Below are 27214 nucleotides of genomic sequence, written 5' to 3'. Positions count from 1 at the left end.
AACAGGATTCAAACAATGTATCATTGTGCCTTATTTATCACAGGCCACTTCATTTATACCTTGTGCCACAGATTTGGACATCTGTTAGGTGCATTCTCTGCAGTCATTAGTATCCATGATGCTGAGGACCATGTACTAATGCCAGGCATGTTTGCCCTGCACAATGCAGCCTAAACTTAATTTTTTTTTTTTTCTTTAGGCACTGGGCTGTGTTCCTACACTACTGAGTGAAGAGCAAATGGAAATGGCATTAAAAATATATAAGTGATACAATAAAAAAAATTAACAATGAATCAAGTGCAATTAGTGGGTATATTTAGCAATGACCAGAGCAAGAATTGCATTCAAGTGATGCAGTCATCCTTCTCACATCTCATCACAACATTATAAATTTACTTTATGGAACATATCAGATCTGTAATTAAAAACAAATAATTTGAACATGGACCAACAACATGTCAAATGTTGTTAGCAATAGTGACAATATTTGATTTTTAAACAACCCAATGCTATTACAAAATATAATTAAATATGCATTCAGACCACACTCTGCAATGTTATTGGTTAAGTGAATTGAAACACGCATCTTCTGGTCTTCTTATCTAACCTCACTGCACTTATAACTTGCACACATTCAATGTTATCTAGCAGACATATTTTCATTGCCAAGTACTATACAGAGTGTTAATGGTCACACAATGCCACCAGGTTGATTTATGCTATATAAGGCAGCCTAAACTAAATTTTTCAATTTTTCCTTAACTCATGAAATTTCATTTCAAACTGCTAAGTGGCATACACATGAAGAATGCAATATTTATTAAGCACATTCACAGAGATTGTGTGGATAACAATTTGAAGGAACATAAAATGAATTATAGTGCATATCTTGTTATGAGCAGAGGTACTACTACATTCCACTGACACATTCAGCCTTCTCATATATCCTTGTCACATCACTAGTATCATGCAGGTCTCACAATAATAGGACTTTAGGTAATACCATGGGAGTGGAAAAGGAGGCATGGAAAAGCAGTAATGCTTTTATTTTTACACACAGCATACAACTTTAATATTGACATAATTTAAAATGACATATGTGTCTGTCACATTTAGTCAATACAAACTTTAATTGAGTTTCCCAACTCAAAACATTTATACAACAAAATGTGTGCCAGGATTTAGTAAGTCCTAAATCAGTAAAATTATAAATGAATGAGTTTTGAACTCCACATCACTTGTACTGTTTCTTGAAGATGAATACATTTGCACATTATGCCTCAATAACAGGTGTGTTACAGCTTGAATTTCTTCAAACAGTGCTGTCCAGAGTGATAAGGAAAGTGCAACAGTGCTGATCTCAGTTGTATTCTTGATGGCATTCCAACTTAAATATGTCAGCTTTTACCTTGGGAAGTCTATTGAGCACTGACAGCCAGTGGAGTTTAATGCCATTATGGCACGCAAGTTATAAAAGAGAAAAATCCATATTTTGAAATATGTACTATACATGTACATTTCAGATTTCAATCATCTTTATCTTGTAACAGAACCTGTATGGATTTGAGCCCCCAAACCAGGATATAAAGAACAAACATTTATTATTTTCCATATTTCCCACAGATAAATGCATATATTAGTAAGTAGAAAAAGTCTTTAGAAGTACTAAAAATATGACATTTTAGCAAGGCAAGTCACATTGAAAGTACAACAGAACCAAGTTATGAAAGTTGTCCTTTCTCATTTGCTAGTAAATGGATGATGGAGATAGATACCCATGTACTCACACAATATCAGACAAAGAGTGCAAACACTGCAGGTTCATTCCTTTGTTCCTTTATAGCGCTTCATTCCCTCTTCTATGCTTTCCTAAGAGCAATGTTGTTTCATTTTTATTGCATATGTTGTCTGTATCAAAGTGTAATGTACTCTCTTGAATATGTACAACATGTCTTAGTAAAAGGCAGTAAGTGTATGCATTAAAACAGTATTTGAATGGTAGGAATGTTGCTCTCCTAACTCACTGAACATTTAGACTTTATTTTAATTCTCTTCTCCCTGACATTCCCTCAGTAAGTTTGCATCAAAAAAGGGAAACTGTAAAATACTGATTGGTTCTGCAGTCAGACTAATCATAAACACCTGAAAGCCATTAGCAGGTAACACTTCTCATTGCTTGCCTTTGTTTAGCTAAGGTGTGTGCATGAAATTGTGTAGCTCTTTACACCATGTTTACTTTCCGTGCTCTTAGTGTAGAGTGTGGTATTTAGGAATAATAATGATTTAACACCTACTTTCCACACTCACTGTACTCATAGGGCTGAAGCTGTACTATATAATGAGGAGACTGTTTAAATCCATATAGCTTGATGCTGTAAAATTTAATTATCTGCTTTCTACATTACTTTCTTGTCAAGGTGTCATGCTATTTCTTACATAATGATTTTAGTATAACATTAAGGATGAATTGCAATGCCCAGTACAAACCATTTATTTATCTTTCTGATTTTTCATTATTATTTAATGTTGGTTTAACCCATGTATATCAGTTATGTTTACATTATGTACAATTTACTACAGAATGTTAACTGACCTATATTTTGTAGGTTTTATTTTATTGTAATTTGAACAGTTATTACAGGGGAGTGTAGTACAACTTTGTAGCAAGGTAAGGTATTTTTTACATGTGTTAGCACAAAATGTTTTAAACATGTGATATCTTACTGGTTACACTCCATAGCAGTGGATATGACACAATAATGTTTTTGTGATTTTTACTTGTACACTGTGAATTATTAGTATTAATGTATTACCCATTTGCACAAACCTTTTGTCTACATTATACCACTGTTATATAATGTTGCTATTTCTTTAAAAAAATGGGGGAGGGGGCTGTCCTAATTTGTGTGTAGTCATAGGAAGTATTACCTTTTAAATTGTGTGCATGACAGGCGCATACATTCATACTTAATTGAGTTCACAGCCATCCTGTCTGTGCATTATATATTTATTTTTTTTGTCTGGTTCCTGTTTCATCTCATACAGGGATTTGGCACCCAAGAAGATATCTGTACCCCACAAGCCACAGTTCACTGATGCAGAAAATGAAGTCATTATCTAGGCCTTACATTGCCATAGATCTCTCATCTTAGGGAGTGGTAGAGCTGACCAATCTGCCCAAGTAAGGATATGGTAGCAGGTGGTCAATGACATCAATGCTGTTGGAGGGCTGGGATGAATTCCTCCCAGATATGACACAGGGCAAGTGATATGGTAACCTCTGCCCTTTGTAGGGTGGTTGCAGTTGCCCAGGAACAGGTGATTATGAGAGGTGGTGCTGCTACTGGACTACCAATAACTGAAACAGAGGAGTTGCTGTCTAATGCCAGAGATCCAGACAGCTCAGCAGAGGGTTTACACAGAATACTTGATGTTGGCACTGGTGTGCCCAAAGCAGAACTTCCAGGTATGTAAAATACAAGTTTTTTTTGTTATATTATTTATGAATATATATTATATATCTGATATGTGGAGAGCAAGCAATACGTGTTGGTCAGACGCCACAGAAATAGAGAGATAGAGAAGGGTGCTGGGGTTGGAATTAGACAGGTGAGAAGATTTTTGTAGGAGGAGATTTTTTAATTTATATATGTAAAGGGGATGTTTTCTGTTTCTTGTATCATTTGCATTGTGATACTTATCAGCCCTCTTTCCTTCCTTACATACAAGGACAGCTGGATTGCAGGCTGCAAGGCCACCTGTACATGGTAAGCACACGTTTGTTATTGTTATAACTATATAAAGTAATCACAATTCTGAGAGTAAATTTCTGTTGCTTTAGCAGCTATTATACTTTAACATAACTTTCATATAAGAAAATGTTTTGATCAATTGCATTCTCTGTTTCTCTGTTCGTTGTGTTTATTGCTTGTTATCATGGATAATCCTGACAGTGGAACTGTGGGACTCCAAACACCTGATGTCAGAGTATTGGTCACTTCTGATGATGATAGTTGCAAGAAAGATGCACAGTCTGGGAGTGCAGAGGATCACTCTGACACTGAGGTAGTGGTTCACACATCCCCTGCCCATGTCAGTATGTCTACACATACCCATTTGTACAGAAAGCTTTCTACATGGCCCACCTCATTAGTAAGGGTATCTCATCCATGGACAAGGTGGTCATAACATCCGTGTATTCTTCCCTTATAAGACCCATTATTGAATACAATGCCCATTTTGGCATGTACCTCACAAAGCACATGCAGCAGCTGGAGACACCACAGAGGTTCCTCACACTGAGAATCCAAGGCCTTAAACATCTACCCTATACAGATAGGCTAAAAGCCCTGTCCCTCTACTCAGTCTCCTACAGACTCCTTAGAGGTGACCTCTGTCTGGCATACAAAGCAATCTCAGACCCCATCCTGATGGGACTGCTGCATATCCGCAAGTTAAGTCACACTTGACTAACCTGCACGTGTGACCTTAACCTGGTCTGTATATCAATAGATCTTGTTGGCAGGACAGATTTGTGTCCCAGATACTCCCTCTTTTGAGAAATAGACTCCCTCTCCATGTAAAGCAGAGTACCTCATTAAACCTTTTCAAGCGCAACCTGGATAACTGGATGGGGAACAGAAAATACACCCCTGGGATTCCACCTGTGTCCCTGGAGGACAGTGGCATAGGGTGCAGACTTGCTGAAACATGGGCTAAATTCTTGGCTAGGCTTGTAGGGGCCTCAGGGCCAATAGCCTAGTAACTTCCTATGATCCTATATCAATGCCAAGGAGACATATAGGACAGGCTGAGGGTTATACAGTTAATCATGTTAGTGTGGTTACTCAAGTTGCAGAGCTGATTGCTTCTCTCTATACCAATCATGAGGGTGAGTGTCACACAGGAGGGTTGGTAGAGATGTTTGGAGGAGTCCTGCTGTCCATCCTCCTTCTAATCCCGGTGTGTCATTTGATACCACCAGATGTATATGCGGGACCATAGTAGAAGCACAGGCAGAGATAGCATAAGTACTAAACTTTGTGCATTCTAGCATGCATGACTCCCTAAACTGTATCTAATACTCCTTGGACAGGGAGAATGACATACTGGATTTGGCAGTGCCTGTGATGGAACATCTGTCTGGGGAAGGTAGGCATCCACATGGCCGGAGAGCTATTACATATTCTGGTGTTAGCAGATGTAGCCATAAAAGATCCCACTCCAATAGTGACACTATTTCCACTGATCAGTCAGTGAGTTAGTGTTCAAAACCCAAAACTAGATATGGTAGGCCACAGAGTCATGGTCCTGGACATAACATTGAGGAGTACTTGTGCAGCAGATATTGCTCACATTCATGTAGCACTCTGACTTCTAGCCAGTGCCATGAAAGTAACAGTGCAACTCTTGACAGGGGTGTACTCATGGTTGGGTGCAGTAATGCTGAAATGACTGCTCTACCATGCATGGCTCACACCTGTTCAAGATGCTGGGACATAGTACTAGCACAGTGACTGACTGTGTTTTGCAGTCACATACACATAAACATTGTAAAAAAACACACTTGCCCATACCACCTCAAACACATGCAGCCTATCTAAACAGTACTACTGAGTACTATACATCTGCTGTTACTGGCCCTGAACACTGTATATTCTGATAGATACATGTGTTTCTTACTTGCACACACTTATTTCTTTGTTGTCAGACTCGCCCTTCTACCATCTTTCATGGTAACTGTGCCATGCCCTTTGAACATGCCTTTGTGACTTAGGATTGCATACATGTCTGATGCACACAGTAGACAGTTAATGATAGCTTACTCACAAGCTAACACTTAACATTATGTATTGCAGAAGAAAATATGTTTTTTCCTACTCTTTTGTGAATGATTGTTTATAGACTAGTTGGACTTCATTTCATTTCAGTTAGTATTGTAAGTTAACCATTGGAAGAAGTAGATACTTTAGTCTTGCTTTGTGATATTGCTGTGCAAATGAGTGTATAATTGGCCTGTTCTATGTTTTATAGACAGAGGTCAATTGAAATGCTTGATGCACAGTATTGGTTAGAATACATAACTGTAGATTGCAAAAATCAGACTTAGAAGATATTTACTGGCATAAATGTACCCCTCGGACAAATGCTGTATTTAGGGGCATATACCTATTTCCATATGAGAGTACTCTGTTATGTAACCTGCTTATTTCCATTGCAGGTTCAACATTTACCTTGTTATTGCTGAAGTAAAAGTTTTGTTCTTGGGAGTTGTCCCTGTTTAATGCTATCAGAAGACAGCCAGTACATGGTTAAGTAAGGTTTGTGGAGTTTGACAGGCAGCAGTTTTTCTATATGTATGAGCATGGGATATTAGTGTAGGACATAATTAGTGATTGTATGTGCTCTCCTTTGCCTCTCAACTAGAGCCAGGGCATACTGTGCACACCTCCTTCTCCCAGCATCATCTGCAGTTGGTGGTTCTCCCTCCAACTCTTCAGCTGTGTCTACTGCTGCTGCTGCTGGCCCGGCCTGTGGTCCCTGAAACTGTGGTCCTCCCTTTGCTATCCCTGCTGAAAATGCCTCGTGAGCATCATATTGTTGTAACATGGCACATACTGTAATTATTTCAGCAGAGGTGCCTGGGTCATACTGCAGTGCACCTTCTGATGTGTCTAGACACAGGAACCTTAATCTGAGCAAGCCAGATACAACTTTTATGGTACTCATAGTTTGAGCCTGTGCCTTGTTGTATCCTTACTCACTGTTGCTGTGTGGTCTTCACATGAGTGCCATGAACCAGGGCTCCAGCACATAACCTGCACCCCCCCCCCCACTAGATGGCCTTGATGAATGTCACCCCTAGTAAATCTGGTGTACAGCTCATGGGTGTGCCATATGTGTCAGTTGTGAAGACTGTCTGGGTTACTGCAGGGAACGTGTAGATGATTCTTTGGGAATTACAGAGAACCTGACAGTTTTTAGAGTGGAAACCTTTTCTGTTGATGTACCTCCTTACCTGTTCAATGGATGGAGCTTTTATTTCTATATATGTCAATCTATTGCCCCGACACTTCAAGGAATTGGGCTACTTCATAGAATTCCTACATGACTCTTGCTCTGACCTGTGGTGTATGTAGGAAACATATGTGACCTCCTGCATGTTATAGCATTGCATTTAAAATTGATGTGATATTCAAGAGACGGATGCCTGTGACACCCCTGATATATCCTCTGGGTCTCTAGAAATGACAAGTAGTTAGTATATGTAATGCTACATTTAACTCTGTTTCCATTGGGATGGGTTCTCTGCAGTGTCTCTGGGTCTTCAGATGGAGGTGGCAGAGGTTGCATATTTCTTTCAGTGTTTCTCAGTGAACAATGTATCTCTCAGAAATTTCTGTGTCATACAATCCATAATAAGTAAAACATGGTCCAACCACCCTTCTTCCTCTTGCCTGTGGTCTGCAAGCAGCATATATGGCATAATAATAGCAACAGCAAACTCTAACATGCTTTTTGTTTCGAAGTATAATCATGCCTTCATTTCAGAGAATGTTCATATTCAGGGCAAATGGCTACACTGCACATGATTGCTATAGAATTTCCAGAATAAATCCACCAAGTTGGACTGGATAATTAGCAAGTACTTTGGTTCTTTATGCTGTCATTAGCATATTCTGATGTTTGCTATTTTTTGCAGCTTTACATGTCATGTGGATCCATTTAATGACTGCATCACATAGCTGTTAATGAATCCTGCCCATTATGTTGTTTTCAAAATATTATAACTCAGTAGTTACTGTGTTTACTGTGACTTACAAAATCCAGTTTAAAGACCATGCACCTAAAGAATACTACTACTATAAAAGTATTTGCATTTAAACTTCTTTACTAACATCTATGTTTCCAGAAATATGAGTAGTTGTTTGAAAGGTGAGTGCATAATTTGATTTTAACAAAAAGCTTAGGCTCTGCCCATTGGAAGATAAACTGCAAACGTTCAGGCTCAGTTGAGGGGAATGAGTTAATCCATTCACTTCAGTACAGTTCTTTTCAGTATGTACCTTTAACTCTCAGTGGGAGTGGTTTGACCCTTGAAAAAAATGAAGTCATCACCTTACAGTTCTAACAAATACTCATTGACAGAGGTTAAATATCAATACACTTGTGTTTGCTATCATGTATGCTTCAAGACAAAATATTCTGATACCTTGTATGTAGCATGGTTTTGGAATTATTAATGCAAATATGAACAATCAATATTTGATGCCTAGAGGAACAGTAGGAGTTAACTGCTGAAATGCCTGGAAGTGCACTCAGCTATAATGATTTAATAATTCTGTATTTGCTGAAATCAACAGCAGTAGGTATCTGGTGTGATTTTGTCTCTAGGTCTCCCTAAAGTGTTAGCAGTACTACCAAGCCAAGAAGAAAGCAATGGGAAACTGTTGAATTCTGCCAGCCTTTACTGAGAATTGCATTTGTGTGTGTGTGTGTGTGTGTGTGTGTGTGTGTGTGTGTGTGTGTGTGTGTGTGTGTGTGTGTGTGTGTGTGTGTGTGAAAATAACTTATGTGAAATCAGTTACTATGGATAAATAACGGGCACTGCAAAATGCTGTGGTACAAAGTCAGAGTGGTGAGAAGCCCATAGCCAGGATAGCAGTGCATATTCCTTAAATGCTGTTAGGGCCATGTTACATATTGTCATTTGGTTAATCAATGAGATGTCTGTCCACTTTCTTCTTATTTTAATATTCTGGCTGCCAGTGATCATGCTGAGGAGGTATATGTCTTTTGCAACATAGACCTTTCTTCATAATTAGTTGGCCGTGGTGAGATTAAAAGCCAAATAGTGACATCTGACCTTTACATTGGTGGCTTGGTTTCATCTACCCATGACACTTGCACTTTGTATAACAATGCACACATGGCAAATACTTTGCTGCATGCTTCAAGATTGCACTGCAGCATGCCAGTGGAAACATTTAATCTGCAGAAGTGGCTGTCTTCAATGTAAACATATTTTTAACAATATTTCAAGCCTGTTATAGTACAGTGTTATATGCATTCTCTGCCAGGGTCTTTCAGTTTCCTATTGGTGTTTTTAGCCATGTCTCCATGAAATTTCCAACATTTTCATTAAGATGGCCCTGGGAAAACCACCCTGCATAATTCGTTGATATAATTCAGATGAGTTCCAGATGTGCGAATTGTGCACATTGCACTGACACACTGTAGATTATCCCCTGTGCACTGCAGACTAACAGACAGTTGCTTGAGTGGAATTACTCAACTACCTTAATGTGATATACTCCCACCCTGAACTTCCCTCTGGTTTCAATACTACCACCTACCCTTAAATAAAACAACTGACAAGACAGTACTTTGGACTCTTTTAATTACTTGCAGAACTCTCTCTCTTACACCACCCTCAAAAAGGCTTCTCTGCATCACTATCTTAGTCCTACTCCCTCTAACCCTCTACACCATACCATCTACAATATAATTTCATCCCCTTGTCTCAACCTTCCTTTCACTGTACTGTGACAAAGCACCACAATCACCCATCTGAATCCTAAGACAAAGTCCACACCTTTGTACACTCAGTTCTCTACCTACCATTCACACAACTCCAACTGTGCAATTTACTTCTTCTCCCAACCTATCAAACCTCAGCAAGCCCACCTCAAAACATCTGAAACACCTTTATAAATTAACTCTCACATTGATATTACTCTTTAGTACCTGCACTGAATCCAGTCCAGGTCCCTCCCACAATCTAACACACACTTTTCTTTCCACACTGTCTCCCCTCTCCTTTGAATTAATTAATGCTTAAACCTATCTAATGAACTTAATCAAATAAACAACTTCCACCTTTTCACACCCTACTCTCCTGACATCACAGCTGTACTGAAACATGGCCCAAACACATCAGCCTCAATCTTCAGCATTTACTTCCCTCCTACAAATATATGTAAAATGCAAGACCTGGTAAAAAGCTTGGTGGGGGTATTCCCCTTTTTTATAAAAAAACACCATCTCCCAATTATCACTGCTCAGGCAACCACATCCTTAGACATTGAACCCATCTGGATCCTTCCAAAATTTCTCACTTTGAAAAACATTCATCTTCTAATAGCAGTCACTTACCTTCCACCTCCAACACTCTTAACAGATTTAAATCTCTTATTTGTACTATCACCTTAGTATCTGCAAGTAGAAAAACATCATTACTGTAGCTGATTTTTTAACCTAAACTACCAAAGACCCCTGAGAAATGACATTGCAAATTCCTAGCCAATATCAATCTTATGCTATTAGTCAATGACAGTGCTCATCCAGATCTCATAACCATCAACATCTTCCTGTCAAATCTGTTAAATACTAATGACCCTACCATTACCTACAAAATATTTTTCTTCTATTCTTATTCAGTCAACAATTACTCGGTGGTTTTCAACTACCAGTACTGAAAACCTCAAAATTACTCTCACACTACCAGCTTACAGAAACCCAAGTCATCTGCCACAGCCTTTATACATTTCTTATTCAAATTCAAAACAAAGTCTTTCCTCTCACATAGCACCTTTTGAAATAAAAAAAAAAAAAATAGCTAACCACTGAAATGAAAGCTGTGCTCAAACATAGAGATAATGTGTGGTCTGCACAGGAAAAAAAAACTCAGTAGAAAATTGTACTGTCTTTACCTATCTATGTAACCTGGTTAACCAAGCCATACACAAGCACAAAGCCAACTATGTCAGACACAAACAACTTGGTCTGCTAGACAAATGCAAACACATTTGTCTGGAAGTAAATCCTCTCACAGGCAGGAAATCCATAAATACCAACTCTTTCCCTTCCAACATCCAGTATTATCAAGGCTCTCTCTCAACCTATGCCTTTCTTTAGGAATTCTGTCAGCTCCCTAGTACCACAACCTCTACCCCACCCTCTCTCCAACTTACCCAGCCTCCTCCTCTAATCTATCCTTTACTTATATTTTAAGAAAATCTTCTACAATACCCATGAGCTACTATATATATATATTAACATGTGTTTACTTGGAAAGTCTGACAGGGACAGAGCCCATTTTCAGTGGAGGCCCAGGGAGAAATATTCCCAACATACTCCTGGATGCAACCCCTTGTGTAAACAACCTACTCTGCTTATTCATCTCACTCTGCAAAGATTTTCTTACCACACCTCTTCTCTACATTTATAACCTCTGCCTAACCCCAAATACAGTACCAGACATATGGAAAAGTGTTTTTGACAAACCCTTCTCAAATAACCTCGGCAGGAAATGCCTCCCCTTTCCTCCCTATTTCATTTCTCCCTACACTTGAGAAAATACTTGAAAAAATAAACTACAACCAACTCTCCACTTACATCCAACAGTACCATTTTCTCTTAAAGAGTAAGGATTCTGGGCAGGCCAGACCACATTGACAACACTATGGTCACTTAGGGATGAGATTCTTCTCAACATGGATAAAATAAACATTTCAAGAATACTCTTAATTTACCTTCCCAAGGCTTATGATCTTATTGACTGCCTCCTCACTGACTCCCTCTAATCAACTGGAGTCAGATGCAGACACTGTTGCTTGGTTCTAAGATTTCTTAAAAAAATAGGTATTTCAGAGTCAAAACAGCCTAATTCCTTTCACATCCAGCAGCTTTTACAAAAGGGTGACCCAAGACTACATGCTTGCCCCACTGTTGTCAGTCATTATCAACAAACTACCCTCTGATCTCCCTAACCTTCCTAACACTCGTTATGCTGATGACATGGTCATCTTTTGATCCAGTCCTTCAAATTCAACTATTCTAACCCAACTTGCATCTGACTTCCACTCCCCTACAACCACTGCAGCTTGTCCCAAATGACAGTCTCACTCCAGACTCCCCAAATCAATCTGCACAGTGCCAATAACGCTCCATTATTGCATCCCTACTCTGGCAATCCCTTTCCCCTCTCAATAAAAGAAATCTCTTCTTTTCCTACTTTCAGAGTAAATCTCAAAAGACTCCTCATTCAAAAATCTGACTGCAAGTGCTTTTCTACTGGATACTTCACCTAACTCATCCATCACTTACATCACTTCTACCTCCACCTTATATACTCACCTGCTGTCTACCACACATATTTATTAGTAACATTAATACGTTTGTTTTTCTCCTCTGTTAATAATATCCATTGATTGTTTTGTCTGCTGACTCTGTGCCTTCTGCAATTACTCCATCTTTGTGAATTACATTTTTTTGTGAATTTCATCACCCAGGCTGTGCCTGCAAATGGTCTGTTGTGATCAGTGTTCTACCCTAGTAAACAAACTACATAAATAAATAAACTAACTAAATAAATAAAGACTGTTTGGCGATATATTTCAGGTCAAGGATGGCAATGTGAGTGCAGTTTATAGTTTCCAATACTTTAGCAAAATGGGCTAGTTCATTAAACAGCTGCATGGTGTCATTTCTGTTTTCTGTAGTACATAGAAGCAACATATGTTCCTACAAATTCTGTAGTATAACATGAAGAAACTAGTGTAGCATACATGGAGCAGATGCCTGGGATACATCCACTGTGCTCCTGCTGGTAGCTGGAGAAACCTGTAGCCAGAATTCTCCATGCTGGACATAGCTTGATATTCACAGGAATGGGTGTTCCTTGTATCCTGGGAGCCTCAATGCAAAGTCAACACATCTGTATCAGATCCAGCATGAAGTCTCTGTCTGCACTGTAACACTCACTATTTCCATGTCAATGAGGGAATGAAATGCAAGGTGTAGCCATGCCTTCTGTTATGCAGCTTCATGCCTAGTGTCTGTGAAGACTACCTCATACAAGTGACTACCTCATACAAGTACAACTACTGCATTAAACCTGACTGTATACCTAACTTTAGTGTCCATCTCTGTTCACCATGATTTTACTGATTACAGCTACACTGGTAGTTGTGACACAATGAGCTATTTCTATGCATTTCTGAATCACTCTGATATATTGTTTAACCTCAGTTTCATTCACTTTTACATCACCACAATAATGGTGATCCTTTTCTACTTTGCGATATGCTTATTTGCATAGCATGCCAGTCACAATATTCTTCAGCCTTATGTTCACAGGTAAGTACTAGGCTAATGACCACAAGGGCCTTTTTAAGCCTAGCCATGCATCCCAAATCTCTGACAAGTTCTAGTACCCTTGATAAGTGTAACCAGGGGCTTGGGGGATGAAACATTTACAAGTTGGCACCTGGGAGATGAACCATTTACGTTACCTGTGTCCATTAGAGACATAGGTGCCACACCAGGGATGAATTTCCTGTTCTCCATCTGATTTTCAAGTTACACTTGAAATTGGGTTAGGGAGGAACTCTGTTTCACATGGATTGGGGCCTGCTCCAGTGAAGCACCAGCCTCTAGGATACTTACCTGTCTCTCCATCAGGTGTTATACAGAGTGGGTAATTTTGGTGCTGTTTTTTTTTTTGGATATACAAGAGGTCCTTTCTGGTGGAGTCTGACAACACCTTTTCTGCCAGGCATAGACCTCTCTTCAACCGCCTTTAGGAGACAAAATAGAAGGATGGGGCTTTGAGTTGGTCTGTATAGGACATGTTATTTAACAGAGTTCCTCCCTATCCCTATTTAAGTGCAGCTTAGACCAATGGATGGGTAACTGGAAAATTTATCCCTGTTCTGGCACCTATGTCTCTGATGGACAGAGGCAGTAAGTAAATTAGCTCCTATATAAATCAAATTTGTGAGTCACATTTGGATTCCATGGCTAGTCTTATAAGGGCCATAGTAGTTAGTATGCACCTATGGACCTATGAACTTATAATAGTTACCACTGGTGGATGATTTCCCAAAGAATGCCATTACATATTTTCTCAGCATGTAGTTTTAGTCCATGGCTCTGACACCAGTTATGTGTATGCATCAGCCCTTCAGATATCAGTGTCATTGCAGATTCTATGACTCCTCCTAATTTGCAATCCTTTGCAAATTTGGTCAGCCAGAGGACCTTGACATAGGCCTTGACTTCAGAGAAGTAGATAAAATGGAAGGGTCCCAGGACTGATCCCTGAGGGATTCCACTGGAAACTGGCCACTTTGTAGAGGTGGACTCCCATGACCTAACTTCCTGGGTCCTATCTGTGAGCCAGCTGGCTATTCACCTGGTGACGTAGGGGTTTATACTTAACATCTTGAGTTTGACAACAATGTCTGAGTATTGTGCAAATGACTTGGCAAAGTCAATATAGGTAGTGGAACTGTTTTGCCTTCATCCATTGCTTTGGAAACTTTCTGAAAGAAGTCCACTGGGTTGAGTAGGCATGACCTGCCCTTGATGAAACCAAATTGGGTTGGGTTGGGTCCTGTGTCTGGAGATTTCCTATGACATTATTGATCATTTCCATGATAATCCTTTTTATGATTTAGTATATGGGACCAGTGAAACCTATGGGTCTGTAGCTTTCAGGGTTTGCAGTTAGCCTATTGTTGTGCACAAGGATGATGGTTGCTGTTCGACATTCATGAGGCACAAAGCCTGCTTGGAGACTACAGTTAAATACTGATTCCAGATGGCCTGATGGCTCATGTTTCATGCTATTTAGAAGACATCCTAGGGTATTGACGGGGCACACTGTTGCAGTGTTCTTAGCCTTAGAGAGAGCAATTTGGGCATGTTCCCTATGATAGTAGTGGAGTTTTATTTGATGGTACTTCCTGAGTGGAGGCTAGGGGGGACAGATGGGTAAACAGAGATCTGAATTTGTCTGCCAGTAGGTTTGCTGTATCTTCTGGCTCTGTATTGCTGGCTCCATTAGCAAAGAGCTCTGCACACAATTGTGCATTGCCTTTCAGGATGCGGATATAGCTAAAGAATGCCTTGTGGTTTCCTTGGCCTGAGAGGACAAATTTTCCTCAAAACTGGCTTTGGTAGACTTTATTTTTCTTCTGAGATTCTTGTTTCATTCGATGAGAACACTTTTATCCTGCTGGGTGCTACTCCTCATAATCTTTACAATTTTCTTCCTTCTGTTTTTCTACCAAGCTGCCTTGGTTTTTGAGTTAGTTCTCTACTTATTCATGGTGGGTACAGCTGACTTTATGCAGATATTAACCTATTTGTATAGAGTATCTGTGAACAGTTTCGTGTAGGCAGCAGTGTTCACAGGGTTTGGAGGGGCTTGAAATTTCACCGGGTTATCATGTAATAGTAGAAAGTTGCCTTAAGAGTAGTTCCTAAACATTCCAGGGTTAGCTGGGATTCCAAATTTTATTCTTACTTCAAAGCCTTAAATATAGGTCTGTATGGTATCATTGATAAAGGTTGTAAAGCTCAGTGGCCTATCTGAAACTAAGAGCAGTGCTCAGTTTAATGTTCAAATGTATTTGTAAATTTGCTTATAACATTTGACAATGCTTGAACTGTTTAACCTTTTACAAACACTGAATTCTGATATTACTCATTACAGGTAATTTTCTTAACCATGCATTTTTAGCACAGTTGTGAAATTAATTTACTCTGCCTGTTACAACTCTCCCTGATATTTTGTGTTACCCTGCTTTTGAATGTACATCTCTGGAGTACGCATCCATTCAAACTCTATATTTGTTCAGAATCTTTATTTATTTTCACTTTTAACTAACCCTATTTTCAGAAATTTTAAATGTTAAACATAATTATCAATGATAACTCTATGGTAGCCATGCTGTCAGGTGATGATTTGTTCTTCTCAATGATATGGGTGATGCCAACTTGATTGACTTCCAAATATGGCTGTCAGTTAAGTGTTGTTTGAAAAAAGTTTTAAAATCTGAAATACTAATATTGGTTGTTGTGTCTTGCAGTCCTTTCATTGTTTAAGAGCAACACGATACACATGAACATTCATTTCTTAAAAGATAAGAGGTTTCATACTAAAAGGTCAGCCCTTGTCATATAGGGAGTGGTGTTTGCTAATGTGCATCCTGGAGGGTCTTAATATAAACAATCACCACATCAGGCTGAAAGGTCATGAACTGAAATGACAAAGCTATTTTCCCTTAATTAAATCACTAATGATAATGTTTAAATTCTCTAAACATTTTATATAAAGTAGTATACATCTTATACTAGAACTGATCAAACAACAGCTGTGTGTACCACTAAAGTGTTGTTAAAAATTAACCATTTAAGCAGCAATCATATTTCAGTGTGCTCTGAACAGATTGAAAAGATTAGTTAAAGGCTATTTGGGAGCATTATCTTTTCAGTTCCTGATGACTGGAAATCCTTTACAGGTTCAAAATTTATGACACAAAAGCTTTCCAAGATGATACAAGTCCACTGAGGGGGGGGGGTCATCAAAGACGTATGAATGATGAACCAATGATTTGGAGAAGTTGATCTGCAGTGTGGGATTGGGTGGATGATGATAGTTTGAAAAGCCTGCGGGTGGTAATGGCAGCTAAATCCACTGCAAGTCCAACTCTCTGTAGGTACTTCATATGCTAAGAGGTATAATAAAAAGAACAGCAAAAAGTGCATACCAAGAAGCACATATGAGTTGAACCAGTCAATGAGGATAGCCAGAAGCACATAAGCTGAAATTTGCCTCAATGTTACATTTCTGCTTACTCAGACTGCATCCACAGAGAAAGATAGGTCATACAAAATATCCGATGGCTACCTCGATAATGGTCTTCTGTAAGTGGTTCTAGACTATTAGATCTGGATGGACCAGCTAAGTCACTGAATGACTAGTGGTCAACTGGTAACTGACAAAAAAATTAGAAAATACATTAATCAACACTGAACAATTTTTTTTTTCTTTTTTAGAGTTTGGTATAATGTTTAAGGTATTCAACTTATAGAAACAAGGCACAACGTTTGATTCTGATCTTAGGCTACTGGCTAGGCTTAAAATTGTCCTTCTTAATATTCACCTATACAGCTCTTCTCCTCTAAAAGGCCAATTTTCTATTGTACTGTTTTTGTTTTGCTATCTAGACAGTCTCTAAACTGGGCCAGTGTTCAAGAAGCCACAGCAGACATGATCAGTTTGGTGCTGTTGAATAAGATTATTACCTAGGATAAAATAACTTAGGAAGAGAACTCCTGTTTGACATTTCTGGTCAAAAAGCCATTCCAGCACATAAATGATCATATTCTAATACTTAGTTTGTTAAAGTGCGTTAATTAAAGAGAACAAATGGTTCTTGTATATAGGTTCATAGATTATTACTTACCACATGAGCAAGGAGACTATTGAGTAGATTGACCGTGTCACTTAGTACTGAAGGGGAAATTAACAATGCACCCCACTGAGTAGATCTTGTCTACATATTCCAGGTGAAAATTTCATATCACCTATCTGATTATCTAGACTGGTTTTAAAGGTTGCTAAGGAAGCACTCTGCTTGACAGTAAAGTCCAGCCTATCCTACAATAGGAGATATGCTAATTTAGATAGATGTCATGTAATCTGATGCTGTTGATGAGGTAATATAACTTTAGGCCCTTAGATGGGGTGTCTCCTTTACTACTGGTTCTATATAAGTGAAGGAATTCACAGTGTGCTGAGCCAATCATGGCATAGAAAGGTAAGCAAAGATCACATTGTTACATCTAAATGAGAATGAGTAGTGGGACAGAACATTTAATTTATCAGAGAAGCTAAGGTTATTGAAACAGGAGATACTTTTGCTGAGGAAACATTATGGTTTCTTGGGTAGATGTTGGTGTGTTGGAAGGCACATATCAAAGCAAGACTGCATTCTATAATGGCCTAATAACACAGGAAAAAAGTAGGACCATAACTTCTTTGGATCCAGGGAATATTATATGAATGATAATTTGTTCAAGGAAGAAGGATTTTCTAACCATAACAGAGACACAGTGGTCAGCAGAGAGCCTGCTATCAAGAAAGTTACCCAGGTCCCTGATGACATTAGATTTAATTGGAACTTTATTTTGCAGAAGTAATGCTAGATTTACTAAACAAAACTACACAAGATTTCTTGACATTGATGTTAGGCTCATGATTAACAGGGCAAGCATTTGCTTGTCTAGCTCTTACTGGAGTATGTGAGTATCAGAAAGGGATTACATAATTGCTCCCAGTATGTAATCAGCAAACTTAGTTAGGCATAATGCATCAATATCAGATTTCATGATAAATGGAACAAGACCCAGGAGAGAGACCCGCAGAACAATGCTGGTGATGTTTTTCTGTTTAAAGCAAATTCCCAATCATAATGGTATGAGTTCTGACAGATAAACAATTACTTATCGGGGGAATTATGTGCTGGGTTAATGTTGAGTTGGAAGAGTTTATCAGTGAACTCAGAATGGCAGATAGTGTTAAAGGCCTTGGTAAGGTCCATGTAGGCAGCACAAACTGTATTCCCCCTATCAATGTCCTCAATAACTCCTTCAAAAAATTCAATCAGGCTGAGTAGGCATAATCTGCAGATATAAAAGGCTCCATAGCTTTGTAAACAGTACTAGGGAAACTAATAGACCTGTCAATTTGATATGATGTATTTATTTATTTATTTATTTAGTTATATTACAAACAAAACAATCAGTATAAACAGTTGTGTGACTTGAAAATATTTATTGACTACAAGTTTTAAGATGCACTAGATGTTCCTAGCTGAAAAAAAAAAAAAAACAGGTTAGTTATACCAAAGCAGAATGAACAAAAGTAGCTCAACTGGTTTAGCACTTTACATATGCAGCCTGAGCAGTCTTTTCATGGGTAAATAGTAGGCACTCAAGTCTGCAGACTATTTCAAACCTAGCCAATAACACGGGTCTGAATCAAACCCTGTACTTTGTGCATGTGAGGTAAAGACATTAACCATTACAGCAAACCTTGCAGAGAGGCCTATGTGATGCATGTAGCCAGTATACTAACAGCCTTATAAATCACAGCTGCAGGCTTTGCAAGACCTTCTCTTCAGCTGCACTAAACACAGCAACATTTTCACCAGACATTACCTCAGGCAGAATCCACAGCTGGCCCAAAATACACAAGTCCATAAATCTTTTGGATAGAATCCCTGTTCTTGCTTTTGATCCAGCTTTGGGTGAATAACCAGTCTCTGGGTTTGCTTTGAACAACACCCTCCTTTTATACAGCAATTGACTGGCACATACTTTTGACAGCCTGAACAAGATGTTAAGGAAAATGTTACCAACATATTTTCTTATGTGCTAAGTGTTACATGACAAATGAAAGATGCTTAGAAAATAAATGCAGTTCATATCATATGAGGCACTCCGCAGTGGAACATAAATTCTCCTTTCAGCTTTTTCACAGTACAGAAATTGCTTACAATTAAATATATTATTCCTTTCCTAACATGAGTCAAAAAGTGTAGTATGCAAAAATAAACCAGTGCGTACGGGTATCACAAGACAACAGAGTTATTCCCTTTCCTTTTCCAGACTTATGGCATCACAAAACAGCTTCAGTTTTAATGAATGCAGTCATAAGTCTTCCTGGCTTCTCTTCTCAAGTGTCAGGTCCCTATCTTCAAAGAGATGCCCATTTCCATTGCTTGTTTCTTTTTTTTGCACTCTGTGAGTCCAACTACAGTCTCCCAGACTTTCTTCTTACCTAGAGGTCAGCCGTTCACTAGGGGCATGGTGCTTCAAACACCACAAAGAGTGACTGTCCCTCATTATTTCTAACATTATTGCTTATTTCTGGGTTAATATTTGGAAGGGGATACTCCACCACTATGCTGTCTGACCCTTCTTTGTTAACTTATATAAATAGATCAGCTACAAATAGGCTATAATATATTTGTTGTAAAAATCAAACCAGATGTAGTCTTTATCGGTTGTATTTTCAATTAATTTCACCATGTGCAGTGATGTTTTGTAACTGCTGCCATTGTTCCATCATTTAGTTCAGTCTTTCTGATTTAAAAGCCCACATTTGCACTTGTTTCCACCCTTTCCTGTAATTAGTCTAGTCCAGATACAGATGTGCTGTACCCAGGACTGTTTGTAAGCTCCTGAGCCCCTCAAGCCTTTCTGTGTTGGAGGGAACCCTTCTAGCTTATCAGTGGGAGTGGTAAGCACTAGGAACGCTATCTACCACATATGGAGTGGTTTCTGGCCCAGTAATTGTAGTTATTGGCAGTTTAGACAGTTTTTCCATCTCTTTCAACTTTTTTGGTTTAGAGCCTGCATTTGAGCTTGTTTCCCACTTCTCCTGTAGCTGGTCTAGTCCAGATGCAGATTTGCTGTATCCAGAACTGTTTGTAAGCTTCTGAGCCCCCAGGCCTTTTAGTGCTGTAGGGAAACCTTCTAGCTTATCAGAGGAAGTGATAAGCACTAGGTAGCCTATCTACAACAAGAGGAGTGGTTTCTGGCCCAGAAATTGTAGTTTATTGGCCGTTTGGGCAGTTTTTCCATCTCTCTCAATTTTCTGATTTAAAAGACTGCATTTGCGCTTGTTTCCTGCCTTTCCTGTAACTAGTCTAGTCTAGATACAGACTCTATTAGTCTAGCTTTTTACCAGACTTCTTGTAGCAATTATAGTAGCACACAAAAGTGCTACCAGCACTAAATGTTCTAGAAGGAAACAGATCCTGTACTTATTGCCAATGAACACTCCTCCAGCCATGTCTAAAGGTCAGTTCCTTTTGCTTTCTCCTATTAACCTGGTGAACTTGGGCATCCTGAGACAATGTACACAGACAACCCTCTCCTTTTACCTCCCAACAGAATAGCTGGTCAAGAGGAGAAGGTCAACACTTGCACCACACCACATGGAACACATAGCCTTCCAGAATACACACCAGCACTGCCTTCACATAAAAACACAAACCACATGCCCACCTTCATGGAGGCTCTCAATAAACATCTACCCAACCAGCAGAGATCTCCAAGGCAGAAATGCACTCGACCAACACAACACTAATCACCACCCTAAGGCAAAACAGCATGACCAAGACACTAGTCATAGGTGATTCGATAGTGAGGCACACTGATGTCCCACTCATTAGGTTGAATAAGGAGAAAGTAACAGTCAGCTGCCTGTCAGCTGCCAGGATCCATGACATAATGTACGTACTCAGGTCCCTCAACAACAGGTACAAATATGACTCTGTCATTGAAAGAGACATGGAAGCCCTGAGCAGCATCCAGAATGGTACCACAGTACAAGCAGATAATGACTGATTTCAACAAAAGTTTCTGGTGTCATTCTAATCTGTCTGTCTGGGATGACATGATTGACAGACCCTGGGCTTCTGGATACTGGCCAAGGCTCTTGCCACCTCTATAGTGCCTTTTTTAGGCAGTGCTCCAAAGACCAAATTACCACTGTAACAGCTACAAACAAATGCAATCTGAGGATCATGCTGCTCAATGCTAGAAGTCTAAATCTCAAAATGCACTCACTCAAAGCACTCCTTAAAATGGAGAACATCGACATTTGTGCTGGAACAAAGACCTAGTTCAAGGCAGCAGAAAGCATCCCTGCAATACCAAGCTATAACTCATTCCACACCTTTTGACACCAGAACTTGGACCGAAGTTCCAAAGGTGGTAGTCTTTCCATATTCATAAAGGATGTGCACACCTCCAGACTGGTAGCCCAGCATAATGCATCAGAGATAACCATGTCCCATGACCTCCATTAACTGGGAAAACTACTCATGTACCAATACACTTGCCCAATGTTTCCTGGAGTTCATTAATTCCAATGCCCTGGTCCAGCTCAGTCTTACCCCCACTAGAGGCAGCAACATCCTTGACCTGGTCATTAATAACATGGGCGACCATTGCTCTACACCAATACTCAGCTCCTTCCTGGTTAGATCCGACCACAAACTAATCACCTTGGAAATCCACATCCCTCCCACCTCCCACCCCCAAAGGTAATCACCATGAAAAACTTCTCCAATGCTATCTTTGGGCTCTTAAAAACAGAGGTGGCTAACTTCAAGGCATCCATGCAAATGAACAATAGTTGCATTAATGCCAAATCATGCACCAATGCACTGTATGAACACAAATACAAATGCATGGATCTCGCCATACCCAATAGAACCACAACGCTCTCCTCCAAAAAAAGAAACCAATCTGGTGGTCCCCTGCCATAAACAAATTCTACAACAGAAAGAGGAAACTGATGCAGATTAAGGTAAAGTCCCAAGATTGGAAAAACTCCCTTATCAGCCTCAACAAAAAGTTGAGATCCCTGAAATCCTCCAAAGCTAGCTATGAAAACAGAATTGCAGCAGATAGTAAAGACAACCACATGGCCTTCTATAGTTATGTAAAGAATCTCCACGGCAATACCCAGATTTGCTCCTATACCTCCTATACTGAGGCAACAGATATTGCCAGTATACTGGCTGACAGATTCAGTGCCAGCTTTACCTGTCTCATCCCCCCAAAGACCAATCACAATACAAGTAGAATGCCAGGCACCCAGTATTACTGCTGCACAGGTTAAAGCAGCACTGTCCAAGGCCAAGAATATAGCTTTTATGGGACCTGACAATATCCCTGGCTGTGTTCTACATGAGCTACAGAGTGAACTGGCACTTCACCTCTGTGCCCTGTTCAATCACAGCCTCACCTCAAGCTTTGTCTCTAATGAATGGTGCACTGCTACAGTCATCCCTCTCCGCAAAGGAGAAGTGACTACAGACCCTGGGAACTATTGCCCCATTAGCCTGACAAGTCTGATATGCAAAGCTATGGAACAATTCATTATGGACCTAATAAACAAGGATATAGAGAATCTCCAGTCTCTGGATCCCACACAGTTTAGTTTTGTTTTGGGTAGATCGTGCCTGCTCAACTTAGTCGACTTCTTTGAGTCAGTCACCAGAACTGTGGATAAATGCAAGTTGGTTTATACAGCCTTCCTTGATCTGGTCAAGGCTTTTTATACCATTCCACACTCAGGAATCATAGAAAAACTTACTAAGCTAGGCATCAACCCCTATATCACTAAGTGGGTTGCAAACTGGCTCACAGATAGAACCCACAGTGTGAAAGTAGCTGACTCCAAGTCAGACTGCCGACTAGTCACGAATGGAGTCCCACAGGGTTCGGTCCTGGGTCCTGTCCTGTTTGGTATCTACTTTTCTGAAGAACAGGCCAACACGAAGGGACTCTGCTGACAAAGTTCACAGACGATTGCAAGTTGGGAGATATTATTAACTCCCCAAGTGATGTTGACATCCTACAGAATGGCCTCACTGAGACCAACGACTGGTGTCAGAACCATGGCTTTAAACTCAATGCCAAAAAATGTGCCATCATTCCCTTTGGGAAAAACCTGGTTTCCATAAATTACCACATTGATGGTAGTCCACTGAACACAGAAGGCTTTATTAGAGATCTGGGAACACAAGTTGACAGCAACCTCTCTTTAGATCACCACATTGCCACTGTGGGCAGAAAAACCTTCTATATGGTGATCCCTATATCCATCTGTTGTTGACAAAACATATCTTTTCTCCCATATATACATAACTATATTTGCATAGGTGCTAGCTACACTTGTTCCCATTGCTACGCCCTTTCATTAATAATATAGTTTTGTATCGAATAAAAAAAAATTATGAGTTAAAACTAATCTTAGCATCTCACATAACATATTAATTTTTTTTGCATCTCATAGCCTGAAAATCTTACTAAAAATGTCTTAGTACTAGCTATTCCTTCATCATGTGGTAAAGAAGTAAAAAGTGAATCAACGTCCATGGTAACAAAGTGCGACCTATCATTTAAGTGACCTACTGACCAGTTATAAAATTGTTCCAAAAAGCTAGCTGTATCTTTCAGTGTAGTTGGCATTTTATCTAAAACTATCCGTAATTGCTGTTCTAAATATTTAGACATTGGTTCTGTGACCCACCCTCTTGATGTTATGATAGGCCTCATTGGGGGGTCACTAACACTTTTATGCAACTTTGGTATTCCATAAATAAATGGCAGTTTTGGGTTTTCAACAAACAGTTAAACAGGTCATCTGTAATTAATCCAGTATCATGCATATTACATAATTTCCTATTAAATTCTAAACATAAACCATTTGCTTCATTCCTTGTAACAGACTTGTACTGGTCTTCCTGCAACATCATTCACATTTTGTTAAAATAAAATAGTTTTCCCATTACTACAATCCCTCTGCCTTGTCTGCACCTTTGCTAACTAGAGCATGATTCTTAACCAATGAACGTATAGCTTGCTGCTCATCCCTAATTAGATTAAAATATCTATCGACATTATTATTTTCATACAATGCATATATATCTTGTTCTATAACTTTTTCAAATATTTGTAAAGCACCTGTGACTTGTGGAGCAAAAACACTCTTTAAGTACAGTTTCATAATTGCTTGTATTGCCAAAGAATATTTTCAAATTGACGTTACAAACAAAATGTTTGATTTCTGTTAAGGTATTCAAAATGTTCGTTAACTGTGCAGGTACAAAGGTTAAACCTTTGTTTAAAACAGATAGTTCAAAGTCAGTAAGTTCATAGTTAGAAAGGTTAAACACCAGAAAAGTCTTATTTATCTCTTGTTCTAACTCCTGATGTAAGGGTGCTTCACCAAACTCTCGTTCTTGTGGTTTTCTATTAAGCTCTGCATCCAGGTCCACGGTTTCGGCATGGGAAGTGGTTGATTCACCAAAAGTGGAAAATCCACTGGATCCAATGCATCAGTCTGTGCAAGATTGACCCTTGCCATCTGTCCGCGTTCAGAATGAGTCTCTTTACTGGAAAATGTCATTTCTGTGACTGAAAGATGCCTCATATTCATGAGTACCATATTTCTTTGCATCTCAAATGCTCGATGTTCCGCTTCAACTGCTGCTGTATCTAAGATGTCAGTCACAGTTGCTTCAGATGGGGGTGGAACTTCTGCTTGCTGCTTAGCCACCTCATTGGCTTATTTCCCTTCTCTAGGCCAAATAAACATGTGTCCATTTTCAAAATCATACAAATCCCTCTTAAGTTTTCTTTTTTTTTGTTTCAATTAACCTTTTTTCAAAGGCACTTAGTCTGTTTAAATTATCATTCATAAGCACCACACTTTCTTCATATGCAGTATTAGAGGCTAAGTCATGTATTTATTTATTTATTTATTTATTTATTTTATTTTATTTGCAGTTGTTTTACCAGGATAGTCCATTGGGCCTAATGAACCCGTTTTCAATGGAGTCCTGGGGAGAAAAGCCCCTAAATATATTACACACAAAGATTAATAACACACATAAATTGCATGAAGATTACAGAGGTAAATAAAAAACTAATTAATATACACACACAGACTGCAGGTTCATTATTACAGTAAACAACAAAACTGATCAAAGTATTCAAATCAAATAAAAATTTTTTTTTTTTTTTTTGGAATGAGGATGGGTAGTTAGATGAGATGGAGTAGTCAGGAATTACTAGGGGTACTAGAGGCAGAGACAAGACAAGAATTTGAATTGGAGAAAAGGAAAAGAGAGGAAAGAAGGAAGAGTGGTTGTGAAGGAGAGGGAGGGGAGGGAGAGCATGGGAGTTAGGGAAGTTAGGAGAGAGTTAAAGGATTTTTTAAAGGAGGTGGAGCTAGTGGAGGGGGGAGTGGTGGGGGAAAGGGAGTTCCAGAAGCGAACAGGAGGTGTTGTCCTGTGGGTGGAGGGGGGTGGAGTGGTGGGGAGTGGTTGATAATTAGATCTGTTATGTCTTTTAGATCTCTTTGTGTGGTAAGTGTGTGTGGAGGGTTTTAAATAAGAGGGAAGGAGGGAGAGTGGGAGGAGGGGAAGAGATGAGTTAGGTAGCTGAATGTAGGATAGGTAGAGTTGTAGTTTGTTAGTTCTAACCAGTTTTAGTTGTGTGTTGAGATGTGATGATTGATCTGATGATTTGTTGCTAGTGGCTGCTCTGGCAATTTTATTGTGTAGATTTGTTAGAAGTTTTTGTTAGAAGGATTTGTGAGAAGAAATAAGGGGGGGAGAGTAAGGAGAGAGAGAGTAGAGAGAAAGGTAGTTGAGTAGTTGTAGTGAGAATTTTTTTTGTTTTTTTTGGTTTTTTTTTTTTTTTTTTTTTGTTGTTTTTTTTTTGGTGTTTAGTTGTTATGAGTTGAGTTTAGTTTCGTTGTCCATTTCAAGAGGTGCTGTTGCTTGGGCTGTTTTGGTTAAATGGCTGTGATGGAGAATCTGGTTTCTTGGTTTTGGAGGTAATGGTTTTTGGTTTTTTTTTTCAGTTTTTTATTTTTGTTGTCATTCATTTATTAGCATTGAATGCAAGATGGTTGTAGAGTTTTTCTTGAGTTATTTTGTAGAGATACAGATGATTGTGAAGACAGGGATGATATGGATATTGTCATGGGATGGGATAACAAAGGAGGGTAAAGTCATTAGGGAAAATAAGTATAGTGAAAATAAGGGAAAAAGGGAGGGGTCCCTGTGGGGTGGGGAGGGTGAGGAGGTGGGGTTGGGGGGTGTTGACTTGAGAGGAGGGCTTGGATTGATGCTGTGAAGTGTTTTGAGGAGAGGAGGGGGGGAGAACCATTTGAGGGAAGAGGGGGAGAGGTTTCATTATAAAAAGTTTCTACATTTAGCTTCATATCCAGTTTCAATGGCTGAAAATGCACGTTCATTAGCTCCATATATTTTGAAATGAACAACTTAAATTGAGTTGCTATCTACGTAACAAATCTGGATACTTATCTCTATAAGATGGCATCTTTAGTATCCGAAGCCCTCTTGGCACAATCTTATGCTGTAGATAAACCTCAAATAACAGTCTTTGTCATTGTAAACATTTATAATCCATAGCCATATGTTCAAACTCACATAACTTCTCTTTGTAGGTTTGAAGTAATTCTATGTGTTCATTGCTTTCTGAAACAGATGCTGTCCTCACACTCCTAAAGTCAGCTACTAGGAGCAATGGATTTGTTGCCACATCAATGATTTCACCAATGGTTTTCAGATATACTGCCATATTTGCTCAAGTGGGAAATGTTAGAACCAAAACTGAGTGTCCACCAACCTTGGTAAAAAAAACAAATTGTGCAAAACAAACCGATAGGCTGGTGACTAACCAGTGCTTAGTATGCAAGAAAAATCCAAAAAAGAAAAACAAAACACTGGAAACACTCAAATTCTTTTATTAAAAATCACAAGTTAAAACCTCTCATCAGAGTTAAAACTTTCACCATAAGGCT

Source organism: Protopterus annectens, chromosome 2.part1 (genome assembly GCF_019279795.1).
Source record: "Protopterus annectens isolate FY-2018-M chromosome 2.part1, PAN1.0, whole genome shotgun sequence".
Taxonomy (NCBI): Eukaryota; Metazoa; Chordata; order Ceratodontiformes; family Protopteridae; genus Protopterus; species Protopterus annectens.
The sequence above is the reverse complement of the archived record's forward strand: the minus strand, read 5'-3'. Positions refer to the sequence as shown.